The 14,281-nt window shown below is 45.7% G+C and overlaps 1 protein-coding gene and 2 non-coding genes across 3 annotated transcripts in view; 2 read left to right on the forward strand and 1 right to left on the reverse strand.

Annotated features, from left to right (window-relative positions):
- The window catches only part of LOC126293367 (protein timeless homolog), a 422,426-nt gene that overhangs the window by 284,871 nt on the left and 123,274 nt on the right, over nt 1-14,281 (forward strand). The gene's annotated exons all lie outside the window — the stretch shown is intronic.
- Trnas-cga (transfer RNA serine (anticodon CGA)) lies at nt 522-596 on the reverse strand. Its single transcript has one exon. It is a non-coding gene; the product is annotated as a tRNA-Ser (tRNA).
- On the forward strand, nt 836-910 carry Trnas-cga (transfer RNA serine (anticodon CGA)). The gene has a single exon. It is a non-coding gene; the product is annotated as a tRNA-Ser (tRNA).

A 14,281-nucleotide genomic window follows, 5' to 3' on the forward strand; every position in this document is an offset into this window, starting at 1 on the left:
TATTCACAGGCCGGCGCAGAGCCTCTCTGTGTATAGCTGTGTCTGCATGTGTGAGAGTGCGCAGAGAGAGAGAGAGAGAGAGAGAGAGAGAGAGAGAGAGAGAGACAGAGAGAGAGAGCTGTTGGCCTGGTCCATGGAACAGACTGCGCCGCCCCCGCAGCTCGCCCTCGGCACTGGGGCGCAAGAAAATGACGCAAATTACGCCGGCCGCCCTTTTGTCTTGCCCCCCGTGTTAATTGCGCGCCTGGGGTGCAATTGTCCTTGCAGCGCCATGCTAATGCAGTCCGCCTCCACTCGGCGCGCCGGGGACTCCCGCTCTGCAGTGCTGCCAACCTCCGCTTCTCTCTCCTCACCAACGTGCACTGCTACTTTTTCCCCCTGTCATCCGTCTCTCAGGCAGCAGAACTGTGGCCACTGGTAACGTTGAACAGCAACCTGCACTATTGCAGACTACCAGCATCACTATTTTCTAATAGAAAAACATTAATTAAAATTGAAACTTCCTGGCAGATTAAAACTGTGTGCCCGACCGAGACTCGAACTCGGGACCTTTGCCTTTCGCGGGCAAATGCTCTACCAACTGAGCTACCGAAGCACGTCTCACGCCCGGTACTCACAGCTTTACTTCTGTGCGTATCCGTCTCCTACCTTCCAAACTTTACAGAAGCTCTCCTGCGAACCATGCAGAACTAGCACTCCTGAAAGAAAGGATATTGCGGAGACATGGCTTAGCCACAGCCTGGGGGATGTTTCCAGAATGAGAGCTTCTGTAAAGTTTGGAAGGTAGGAGACGGATACTTGCAGAAGTAAAGCTGTGAGTACCGGGCGTGAGTCGTGCTTCGGTAGCTCAGTTGGTAGAGCATTTGCCCGCGAAAGGCAAAGGTCCCGAGTTCGAGTCTCGGTCGGGCACACAGTTTTAATCTGACAGGAAGTTTCATATCAGCGCACACTCCGCTGCAGAGTGAAAATCTCATTCTGGATTAATTAAAATTGTTAGATCTTCCCTGGGACTTTTCTACACCGTCACTTTCTAAGTAAGTTGTCACCTTGCCTTGGCTGTAGCCCATGCGCCTTATCCGCGGTAAAAACTGCTGTTTTGAAGAGCGCGCCGCAGCGCGTAGTGTGAAGCAGTCGCCCTCCGTTTCTGGCGGTGGCGCCGCTGTGGCAATCACAGCTTTTGTGTCTCCCTCTGGTGGGAAAGGGGAAAGGTTGCCTGTTCACGTGCATTTAAGGGGCGCTATCAGTTCGCCAGGGAGTCCGTGTCTCGTCCCCAGCTTGCTGGTCTGGCTCTCGTCCGCATTTGTTAGGCAGTTAGTGTCTGTCTGTCGTTCGCAGCTGCCTCTGTCATGTTTGTCGGATTTGGTGTGTTATCGAATTTATCGCTTGTAGTGTAACGGCCTAATTCCTGCAACATGTTTTGATCTTGCCTGTCATCTGGAGAAGCGGTATCTGTGTACTGTAGAGTATCTTAACTGGTTTGGCCAATCGTGAAGAATTTTATATATCATTGCATTTCATGGGCTTTTACTTAAATGATCGTTTTAGTATATAATGTTGCCACCCTTTCACCATAAGACTTTCTTAGAAGTTAAAATCAAGTTGCACCTCCAGTGGCAAAGTTAATATTTTAATTTGTAGTGTTTTGTACCATTTCCATCCCTCCTATGGAGGTGCGTAGTTTGTGTGCTTGTGTAAATTGTTAAAACTCTTAGTTTAAAATAATCTGGCGTGTTGCACCAGTGTAGTCTTTCAGAGGCTGTTGTGAGCGGTCGTAACTACGGCCGTGTCAAAAGGGAGCGGCTAGGTTCTCTGCCCGAAAGCTCATACAGTCAAAACTTGTTTCTTTCTGTCTTTGAATAAATTGTAACTTGATATTTAGAGGGTGCTTTCTGGTCATAATTTTAAATGTTTCTTTTAAAAAATGCTTTTAGGGCACTAGTAAAGCGAATAAAATTCCCGTTTTTTAAAAGCGATTTGGTTATGATTTCATCAGTTGGCAACTACTTCCATGCTTACATAGTGTGATTAAATGTGTTAACGTTCTTGATGAATCGCTAGTAAATAAAATAAATTCTTAAGAGATTCTTTCAAAATAAATCCACTTTTCAGTGCCCACACCACAGAAGCTTAAAATTAAAAAATAACACTGTGCTGTGGGCTCTCTTATAATCCTAAAAGACGCGGAGACTACAGGATGTTTCGCATGAATTATCTAGCAGTGTGTCAGGCGCAATACAGATGCCGAAACGTTCCCGATTTCTTACACTTTAAGACTCTCAACCTCAAAAGAGGCGGACCCTTGGAATGTGTAAGTCTGTGCGTGACAGTTGAACACAATAATACACAACATTACTGTTTGTCGGTAGTTTATTCTCGCAATGTGTATTGATGATCTCTCGCAATGTGTAATATTGATGATCAGTTATTTCCCTGGTATGTAGGCCTATTTATTCCAGTCTTCAGTTAGTCTGTCTCTTCCTGTCTATTTTCTCTTTGCCCCCCCCCTCCATGTCCTTCTCCTCCACACACACCCCTTCTCTGTCCAACTCCTCCATCCGCCAATCTCATATCATCTCCTACTATTCCTTCTCCTTCCATCTCCTCCTCCCCTATCAAATTCCATATTTTCCTCTCCCTCTTGTCCATCTCCTCCCTCTTTGTCTGTGACCATCTCCCCATTTCACCTCGCTGTCTGTCTATCTCCTACGTTATTACGCTCATCCCAATAAGAGGCTGGTGGTTCTTAGCCCGACACTATTTCTTTCCAGATTGTGATTAAGATGTATTATAACTTTGGATGAAATCGTTGCAGGTATTTAGTACGAGCTTTACACCAGTGGTTTTGCCTGTGTACGCACATGTCAAATGTATTTCACAAAAAATGATTGAAATGGCTCTAACCACTATGGGACTTAACATCTAAGGTGATCAGTCCCCTAGAACTTAGAACTACTTATACCTAACTAACCTAAGGGCATCGCACACATCCATGCCCGAGGCAGGATTCGAACCTGCGACCGCAGCAGCAGCAGCGGGGTTCCAGACTGAAGCGCCTAGAACCGCTCGACCACTGCGGCAGGCTGTATTTCACACTTATTTAACATACTTCACACATACACTATGTGATCAAAAGTATCCGGACACCCGAAAACCATACGTTTTTCGTATTACATGAATTGTGCTGCCACCTACTGCCAGGTACTCCATATCAGCGACCTCAGTAGTCATTAGACATCGTGAGAGAGCAGAAAGGGGTGCTCCGCGGAACTCACGTACTTCGAACGTGGTCAGATGATTGGGTATCACTTATGTCGTACGTCTCTACTCGAGATTTCCACACTCCTAAACATCCCTAGGTCCACTGTTTCCAATGTGATAGTGAAGTGGAAACGTAAAGGGACACGTTTAATGAACAAAGTAAGAGCATATGGGCTATCAGACCAATTGTGTGATTGGATTGAAGAGTTCATAGATAACAGAACGCAGCATCTCATTCTCAATGAAGAGAAGTAAGTCTTCCGAAGTAAGAGTGATTTCAGGTGTGCCGCAGGGGAGTATCATAAAACCGTTGCTATTCACAATATACATAAGTGACCTTGTGGATGACATCGGAAGTTCACTGAGGCTTTTTGCAGATGATGCTGTGGTGTATCGAGAGGTTGCAACAATGGAAAATTGTACTGAAATGCAGGAGGATCTGCAACGAATTGACGCATGGTGCAGGGAATGGCACTTGAATCTCAATGTAGGCAAGTGTAATGTGCTGCGAATACATAGAAAGAAAGATCCTTTATCATTTAGCTACAATATAGCAGGTCAGCAACTGGAAGCAGTTAATTCCATAAATTATCTGGGAGTAGGCATTAGGAGTGATTTAAAATGGAGTGATCATATAAAGTTGATCGTCGGTAAAGCAGATGCCAGACTGAGATTCATTGGAAGAATCCTAAGGAAATGCAATCCGAAAACAATGGAAGTAGGTTACAGTACGCTTGTTCGCCCACTGTTTGAATACTGCTCAGCAGTGTGGGATTTGTACCAGATAGGATTGATAAACAGAGATAGAGAAGATCCAACGGAGAGCAGCGCGCTTCGTTACAGGATCATTTAGTATTCGCGAAAGCGTTACGGAGACGATAGATAAACTCCAGTGGAAGACTCTGCAGGAGAGATGCTCAGTAGCTCGGTACGGGCTTTTGTTGAAGTTTCGAGAACATACCTTCACCGAAGAGTCAAGCAGTATATTGCTCCCTCCTACGTATATCTCGCGAAGAGACCATGAGGATAAAATCAGAGAGATTAGAGCCCACACAGAAGCATACCGACAATCCTTCTTTCGACGAACAATACGAGACTGGAATAGAAGGGAGAACCGATAGAGGTACTTAGGGTACCCTCCGCCACACACCGTCAGGTGGCTTGCGGCTTGCGGAGTATGGATGTAGGTGTACAGCGTGTGTGTGTGTGTGTGTGTGTGTGTGTGTGTGTGTGTGTGTGTGTGTGTGTGTGTGTGTGTGTGTGTCTTGTAATCTGACTTGTTCCGCATCATATCGATAAATTAATCGGGAAAATGATCTACGGAACATGACATAACTAAAACTAATACAACAAGTTTATTGCCTGAGGTGTAACCATCACTGGTAACCTTTATTGCCAACAACTGATATGTATTACAGACGCAATAGAACAACAACGACCAGGAAATGAAGTGATGCTAATCCACGGTAACGCCCACCCGCATTCTTTTAGCCTGAAAAAAATAAATAAAAACGCACTTGTGTTTGGAAGTCATTGCACACCGACTATATTCACCTGATCTGACAGCCTCAGATTCCACTCTCTATGTAACGCCCTTCAAGGAACTTCCTTCCCGCATAAAAATGCACTCTGAGCATGCATCGACGAGTTCTTCGCCCCACAATCATGTGATTTTTCTACAGTCGCAGAATCGAAAAGTTGTCCCGACGTTGGCAGACTGTTGCAAACAAAAACTGCTCTGTGTCACTTATGTTTATGAAACTTACAGAAAAACGCTGCGAACTTAATCGCCAACCGAATACAACAGAGCCACTCGTCCTGTCGAAAAAGCGTCCTTGGGTTTTGAATGTTAAAGGCATTTGGAAAACTCCAGAGCAGATTTTCTCGAGGATTTTTTTACAGTTGCATTGTTCCGTTTTTGAGTATTGATATTTGTGATGGGAACGTCACGTACCGTTAAAAAAATTAGTCCTATTGGAGTGTGGTCTCCTTGCAAGACAAACCGTGTTTCGCTTTGACTCTGCTTTTTACGACACAGACAGAGGGTCAACAATAATTCTCGTAAGTATACGTCTGTGCGCGCTGCTGACGAGGTATTCACTTCGCGCACTACCGAATAACCACGGTTCAGGTTCTGGGTCATCGACGAGTTCCTCTCAGAGAGCGCAATGAATGTGACATAGAAATGGTAGCTGCCTTTCCGATATCGAGGCGAGCTTTCAAGAAACGAGGTCGTTAACTTGGGTTAGCGACGCGTCAGGAAAACCGCGAAGTCGTATACGCGAGGGAACAAACGTCGCCCGAAGGCTACACTCAAAAGAACTGCCTCAACAAACCCAATTATAATTCTTTTGTTAATTGCGTTCTAGCGCTTTGCTAAACTTTGGAAATGTGACGTTACATAACACAGTCAGCTGTTGTTTAATTTGTGCTTTGATGTGGGAACGATTTTCCGCCAAAGACCATTATTCAGGACCTGTTGTACAAACGTCATTAATGCAGAACAGTTTCCGGTAGAAAGAATGTTTCGACATTCTAGTAAAAATACAATCAATACTGAAATAATTGAGAAAATCCGTTGAAATCAGAAAAAATTTAAAAACTGTAAGGAGCAGTGAAATGAAGATAAGGCGGACAGAAAAAAGTATGTAATCGCCATAACTGTTAACACATTTGCTGGCCGTGGTGGCCGAGCGGTTCTAGGCGCTTCAGTCCGGAACCGCGCAACTGCTACGGTCGCACGTTCGAATCCAGCCTCGGACATGGATGTGTGTGATGTCCTTAGGTTAGTTAGGTTTAAGTAGTTCTAAGTTCTAGGGGAGTGGTGACCTCAAATGTTAAGCCTCATAGTGCTCAGAGCCATTTGAACCATTTTTGTTTATACATTTACCCCACTGTGAGACAAGAAAGTGAATGCCTTCATGGAAAAATGTCTTCGGTAGCCTACGGAACCATGATTGTATCCAGGCGTGAACCTCGCTGTCCGAAGCAAATCGGCGGCCACCAATGTCTCTCTTCAGGGCTCCAAAAATATGGAAATCACGTTGGGAGACATTGGGACCGTGTGGAGGGTGTGTAAGGACTTCCCAGCGAAACTTCTATGGGTGGCTCCACACGTTGCCATGGTTTTGTCGACTACGCAGCTCTTTATGTCTCCCCATGCGATTTTCATATTTTTTGGGTCTTGAAGAAAGACATCTGTGGCCCGAATCGCTTCCGACGAAGAGGTGCGCGGTAGGATACAATCATGGTTCCGCAGGCAATCGCAAACGTTTTTCCACAAAAGGCACTGGAAGTCTTGTCTCACAGCGGGATAAATGTATTAACAGTTGTGGCAATTGGTTTTGAAATAATAAGCAGTTTACTTACTTTTATGCATCTGGCCCATTTACATTTGATTGCCACTGAAACACTGAAGAGCCAAAGAAACTGGTACACGTGCCTAATATCGTGTATGTGGCATGGACTCGACAAACGTCTGAAATACTGCTGGAGGTAACTCACACCATGAGTCCTGCAGGGCTGTCCATAAATCCGTAAGAGTACGAGAGTGTGGAGATCTCCTCTGAACACCACGTTGCAGCACAGCCCAGATAGCTCCATGTCTGTGGAGTTTGGTGGCCAACGGAAGTGTTTAAACTCAGAAGAGTGTTCCTGGAGCCACTCTGTAGCAGTTCTGGACGTGAGGGGTGTCGTATTGACCTGCTGGAATCGCCTAAGTCCGTCGGAATGCACAACAGACATGATTGCATGTATGTGATCAGACAGGACGCTTACGTACGTGTCACTTGTCAGAGTCGTATCTAAACGTATCATGAGTCCCATATCACTCCAATGCACACTGCCCACACCATTACAGATCCTCCACCAGATTGAACAATCCCATGCTGACATGCAGGGTCCATGGACTCAAGAGGTTGTCTCCAATCCCAGAGTCGTATCTAAATGTATCAGGAGTCCCATATCACTCCAATGCACACTCCCCACACCATTACAGATCGTCCACCAGATTAAACACTCCCATGCTGACATGCAGGGTCCATGGACTCAAGAGGTTGTCTCCATTCCCAGAGTCGTAACTAAACGTATCATGAGTCCCATATCACTCCAGTGCACACTCCCCACACCATTACAGATCCTCCACCAGATTGGACAATCCCATGCTGACATGCAGGGTCCATGGACTCAAGAGGTTGTCTCCATTCCCAGAGTCGTAACTAAACGTATCTTGAGTCCCATATCACTCCAATGCACACTCCCCACACCATTACAGATCGTCCACCACATTTAACACTCCCATGCTGACATGCAAGGTCCATGGACTCAAGAGGTTGTCTCTGTTCCCAGAGTAGTATGTAAATGTATCATGAGTCCCATATCACTCCAGTGCACTCTCCCCACACCATTACAGATCCTCCACCAGATTGAACACTCCCATGCTGACATGCAGGGTCCATGGACTCAAGAGGTTCTCTCCATCCCCATACATGTCCACCCGCTCGATACAATTTGAAACGAGACTCGTCCGACCAGGCAACACATTTCCCGGCATCAGCAGTCCATGGTCGGTGTTGACGGACCCAGTTGTTGTATAAACATCCAGACTGAAGCGCATAGAACCGCAAGGCCACAGCAGCCGACGTGCGCACTTAGTGTGCTTACAAACATAGAGCGCCCGTCTGCACCGATGCCCGCTGGTTTTGACAATAAAAAATAAGTGTTCCCGTACTAAGGCTGAACCAGCACGTCGTAATTTGCGCTTTGTCCTCGCCGTGTTGGCAGAATGTCGCAAGTTTGCAAAGTGCGGCATCACTTCCTTATCCCGACACCTTAGGAAGAAGGTTAGTCTGCTGAGCAGCTTTCCCTTCCTGATTCGTACAATCTGCAGCATCTTGTTGAGCCGTGTTAGGGGAACAAGAGGGAAACAAATGGTAGCACCTAAGTTTTTTTCTTTAAGAGAGTGGCTTTATTGGAGTGAACAGTAGACAGTGAAATGTAAATGACAACTCTCCACAAATGTGGCTTCACAGGTAACATTAAATTTATGATAGCTAAAATTATTATTATTATTATTATTATTATTATTATATTCCTTTCTCAGACGTTATGTCTGGTTAAAAATGGAAAGTGACGCGGACCTTGATCAAGCGTGACTTCCTTTTAACTGTTCGGTATATGTTACATAATTTAGGAACTTTCGGGTAATTGAACATGTATCAATAGTTACAGATTTCTGTAGTTGTATATATAAGTTTGGATGTAGCTGTATTGCGTTGATGTACTGGTGGATATTGTGTGGTATGACTCCTGTCATTAATTGGTATAATGTCAACTTTATCCTGATGCCACATGTCCTTGACTTCCTCAGGTAGTTGGATATATTTTTCAATTTTTTCTCCTGTTTTCTTCTGTATATTTGTTGTATTGGGTTCAAATGGCTCTGAGCACTATGCGACTTCTGAGGTCATCAGTCGCCTAGAACTTAGAACTAATTAAACCTATCTAACCTAAGGACATCACACACATCCGTGCCCGAGGCAGGATTCGAACCTGCGACCGTAGCGGTCACTCGGCTCCAGGCTGTAGCGCCTAGAACCGCACGGCCAGTCCGGCCGGCCTGTTGTATTGGGTATGGATATTTCTATTAGTTGTGTCAATTTCTTCTTTTTATTGGTGAGTATGATGTCCGGTTTGTTATGTGGTGTTGTTTTATCTGATTAATAAAATTCTTTTCCGGGCTATTATGCCGTGGTCTGATGGATTTCGCATTGTAACCCGACGTTTCGTCCCCATCTGCGGAGGACATCTTCAAGGGGGTTCGTGGCTTCTGTTAACTTCCGAAACACACACTGTCTCACTACTGACTGCAGCAATTTTTGTTTTCGCGTGCTCCCGCGCATAGGCGTGACGTCACATGTTTTGAATACGCGAGCGCAATTGGCCGTTGTCGGTTGCCGCCGTCCGCTGTTGCTATCATCCCATGGCGGAAGACTGGTACACATCTGCTTCAGCACCGGCATCCAGATGTCATTCAATTTCACGCCCTCCTCCTTCCTATTAAAATTCCTGCGGTGTTTCATAATCTCTATAGCCTCTCTGTAAAGCCTTTCATGATATCCGCTTGTGGCTGCCAGTACTTGAGTTCTATCAAAATAAATGTGGTGGTCTCCTGACTGCAAAGCATGTTCCGCAACAGCTGATCTATCAATCTCTCCCCTTCTACAATTGCCCTTGTGCTCTTCTAGTCGTTTTTTGACCGTTCTTTTTGTGGTACCCACATATACCTCCCCACAACTACACGGGATCCTGTAAATTCCTGCTTTTTCCAGCGGTTTACGAGCATCCTTAGTCAATCTCAGGTGTTCTTGTATCTTCCGGGTAGGTTTGTAAATCACCGCGATATTCCGTTTTTTCAATATTTTCCCTATGCGGTCAGTGACGTCCTTAATAAAAGGCAGGAAAACTTTCGATTTTGCAAGCGCTTGTGCATTGCTATGATTTTCACGCGGCGGTCTTAACGCTCTTTTTATCTCAGCATCCGAGTAACCATTCCTGAGTAATGCATCAGTGAGGTGTTCCAGTTCCGTATCCAGTAGCCCAGGTTCACAGATGTTCCTCGCTCTATCCGCCAACGTTTTTATTATGCCTCGCTTTTGCTGTGGGTGGTGGTTCGAATCCCGGTGTAGATAACGATCCGTGTGCGTGGGTTTCCGGTAAACTGTATGGCCTAAGCTACCAAACGTCGGGTTACAATGCGAAATCCATCAGACCACGGCATAATAGCCCGGAAAAGAATTTTATTAATCATGACAGTTCCGGCCGTGAAAGTTTACATTTTACAGTTGTTTTCTCTGTTGTAATGGATCTGTTCCAGTATAATTTGTTTTCATCATTCTCCAGTACATTTTGTGATGCATACCTGTATGTGGGAACGTGTTGTTTTATTAGTTTATGTTGCATGGAAAGTTGTTGTTGTATTATTTTTCTGTCTTAGGATGTACCACACCGTAAGCCTTAATGTGCGCCCGATTTCGCTCAAACGCTATCATTAGTGTTCCACCCGAAGGCGGGTTTTCACACGGTAACTCTCCACGCTATCCTGTCTCTTGCCATACTCCTCACTCCTAAAACTCAATTACAGCGATCGGCCTTCCTCTAGCTGCATTGGCAGAGTTGCATCCCGTGTGAGTTGGGACCCGTGCCTGCCTGTCTCGGCCGCGGACGTGCCGGGAGGCGCTTTCCCCTTTCGCTCCAGGTTGATCCATTACTGGAGAGCAGAGGAAAGCCGACGCGGCCAATCACTCGCGCACCGTCGCTAAACGACCTACGCCCCGCGAGGGAAGCCTCCACCCCGGGTTACAAATGACCAATAAGCTGAAACCGGCATAAACTTGTGCCCATTAATTACCCTCGTGTTGTTAACCGCGCGGTCATAGTCCCTTCCCCATCTCCTGCTGACTGAGCCTGCTGCGATCGCGTTACCACCTCCATTTTTCATCAGGTAATCAACTCTTAATGGGATTAAAAGGAGGAGGTGGGGGGGGGGGGGAGCGGATGATTACGCATGATTTAGCCGCGGCGCAGATAAACTAGGTTGATGGCCTCATTCCTTTAACCCTGTAGAGTGGTAACGAAGTTGGGCCGAAGCAATAACCATTAATTATCACTGTTTTCTGTTTACTCAATTCTCTTGAACACCTCTCATATAAACAAGAGTGGTGCCACAAATAACTTACGGGTTTTGCTGCCGGGTGACGTCGAACACCGCCGATATTTTGACAGAAGCAAACTTAATACCTCGGTTCACAGAGGAGGAACAAGGAAGACACCACACACAGAACAAGTGTCAACACAAACAAAAATAACCAACATCAGAAATATCGATAGTTACTATAAATCAACGGGTGAGCTAGCACTAATTCTGTCCCCCTGTTTTTTGATGAGAGACAGAGCTGGATTCGAAGCGGCATTTAAACGAAGTCCACCATCTCTGTTAATAAGGTTGCTTGATAGTCTGATTTCAACAACTTTCTTAATAACACTATCCCAATAGCTGGGTCCGCAGCTCGTGGTCGTACTCTAGCGTTCTCGCTTCCCGCGCCCGGGTTCCCGGGTTCGATTCCCGGCGGAGTCAGGGATTTTCTCTGCCTCGTGATGACTGGGTGTTGTGTGATGTCCTTAGGTTAGTTAGGTTTAAGCAGTTCTAAGTTCTAGGGGACTGTTGACCATAGATGTTAACTCCCATAGTGCTCGGAGCCATTTGAACCAATAGCTGGACGCGCAGGCCAGAATCTCCGTGTTGCTGTATTCCATAGGATGACAGGTGTCACCCTACAGCAAACCCGTAAGTTATTTGAACATTCAATGCGCCGGGAAAATTTAAGGTCTCACAAGGGTAATGCCACACATTTCCTATCTGAAATCAGGTTGTTTTTATTCAGGATTCCAATACACCATATTATTCCCCATTATTTTTGTTGACGCGCGGGTTTATCCGAACTGTCTTAGGCGCTCCAGTCATGGACCTTGCGGCTGCTCCCGGCGGAGGTTCGAATCCTCCCTCGGGCATGGGTGTGTCTGTGTTTGTCCTTGGGATAATATAGGTTAAGTAGTGTGTAAGCTTAGAGACTGATGACCTCAGCAGTTAAGTCCCATAAGATGTCACACACAATTGAACAATATTTTAGCTATAAAAACCCATTTCTCAACATAATCTCCTTCATTGGTACTGCATTTCACCACCTTTCTGGAAGGGCCTGTATGGCTGCATGGTGCGTCTCTATTGGTCGACGTTGGATCCAACTCCTTGCTGTACCCGTAACCTTCCCATCATCCACCTACTGCTTTCCGCGGAATGCATCTCTTCATTGAACCGGTTGTGGAAGTGGATGCTTTAATCTTGGACAACCGCAGAATCACCGTGAACGAGATCCATCGGTTATTGTGTATTAGTGTGGTCACCGCCCACAGTCCTTTAATGAACAAAGTAAGAGCAAATGGACTATCAGACCAATTGTGTGATTGAAGAGTTCCTGATAACAGACCGCAGCATGTTCCGAAGTAAGAGTGATTTCAGGTGTGCCGCAGGGGAGTGTCATAGGACCGTTGCTATTCACAATATATACAAATGACCTTGTGGATAACATCGGAATTTCACTGAGGCTTTTTGCGGATGATGCTGTAGTTTATCGAGAGGTTGTAACAATGGAAAATTGTACTGAAATGCAGGAGGATCTGCAGCAAATTGACTCATGGTGAAGGGAATGGCAGTTGAATCTCAATGTAGGCAAGTGTAATGTGCTGCGAATACATAGAAAGAAAGATCCTTTATCATTTAGCTACAATATAGCAGGTCAGCAACTGGAAACAGTTAATTCCATAAATTATCTGGGAGTAGGCATTAGGAGTTATTTAAAATGGAATGATCATATAAAGTTGATCGTCGGTGTAGCAGATGCCATACAGATTCATTGGAAGAATCGTAAGAAAATGCAATCCGAAAGCAAAGGAAGTAGGTTACAATACACTTGTTCGCCCAGCGCTTGAATATTTCTCAGCAGTGTGGGATCCGTACCAGATAGGGTTGATAGAAGAGATAGAGAAGATCCAAAGGAGAGCAGCGTGCTTCGTTACAGGATCATTTAGTAATCGCGAAAGCGTTATGGAGACGATAGATTAACTCCAGTGGAAGACAATGCAAGAGAGACGCTCAGTACCTCGGTACGGGTTTTTGTTGTACATACCTTCACCAAGGAGTCAAGCAGTATATTGCTCCCTCCTACGTATATCTCGCGAAGAGACCATGAGGATAAAATCAAAGATTAGAGCCCACACAGAGACATACCGACAATCTTTCTTTCCACGAACAATACGAGACTGGAATAGAAGGGAGAACCGATAGAGGAACTCATGGTACCCTCCGCCACACACCGTCTGGTGGCTTGCGGAGTATGGATGTAGATGTAGATAATGCATCAACACTTGAAATTTCAAAAAATCGGTACGCTGTGTTTTCCCCACCGACTGATCGGCGAACAGCGCAATACTCGAACGGTGCTGTCTTTTAGTCATTGCACGTTATCGTGAGAAGGAATACGGTTTTCTGTCACGTATTGTCACAGGTGACGAAAGGTGGTGTCACCATTTTGAATCGAAAAGCAAGCGTCAGAGCAAGCAGTGGAAACATGCGACTTCACCACCTCCAAAGAAATCAAAGGTCTAGTGGCGAGCGTTACTGCTTCTGTATCACGGGGTCCCGGGTTCAATTCCTGTCGTGTTGGGGATTTTCTCTGCCCGGGGACCGGGTCTTTGTGGTGTTCTCATCATTTCATCATTCGTGAAAGTGGCTGGATTGGAATGGATAAAAAATTGGATTCTGAATAAACATTGGGACTTTCTAATGGCACTGATGACTGCACAGTTGAGCACCCCACAAACCAATCATCATCATCATCATCATCATCATCAAATCAAAGGCAGTGCACACCAATTCTGGTAAGGTCATGATGTCCTTTTTTTACCACAAGGGCCCACTGCTTGCCGAGTTCCTCGAACCGTGAACTACAATCAATGACCAGTGTTATCGAGGCACTTTACAGAACCTTAGACGTGCCATCAAGTCGAAACGCCGTGACATGTTGTCAAAAGGCGTTGTCCTCCTGCCCACAAGCGGCCAATGCGGTGAAGACGCCTTTGCAGCAGTTTCGGTGGGAAACGCAGGAACACCCATCCGACCTTTCACCGTTTGACTTTGATGCGTCAGGACATCTAAAACAAGCTATTCGCGGACATCGACTCGCTTCTTCAAGAATGGAATCGACGGCCTAGTGCCGCAATGGGATAAAAGCGCCAACAGTTTGGGCGACAGTTTTTTAGTATATGTACATGTACATCTACATTTATACTCCGCAAGCCACCCAACGGTGTGTGGCGGAGGGCACTTTACGTGCCACTGTCATTACCTCTCTTCCCTGTTCCAGTCTCGTATGGTTCACGGGAAGAAAGACTGTCTGAAAGCCTCCGT

The sequence above is a fragment of the Schistocerca gregaria genome, chromosome 10 (genome assembly GCF_023897955.1).
Source record: "Schistocerca gregaria isolate iqSchGreg1 chromosome 10, iqSchGreg1.2, whole genome shotgun sequence".
Lineage (NCBI taxonomy): Eukaryota > Metazoa > Arthropoda > Insecta > Orthoptera > Acrididae > Schistocerca > Schistocerca gregaria.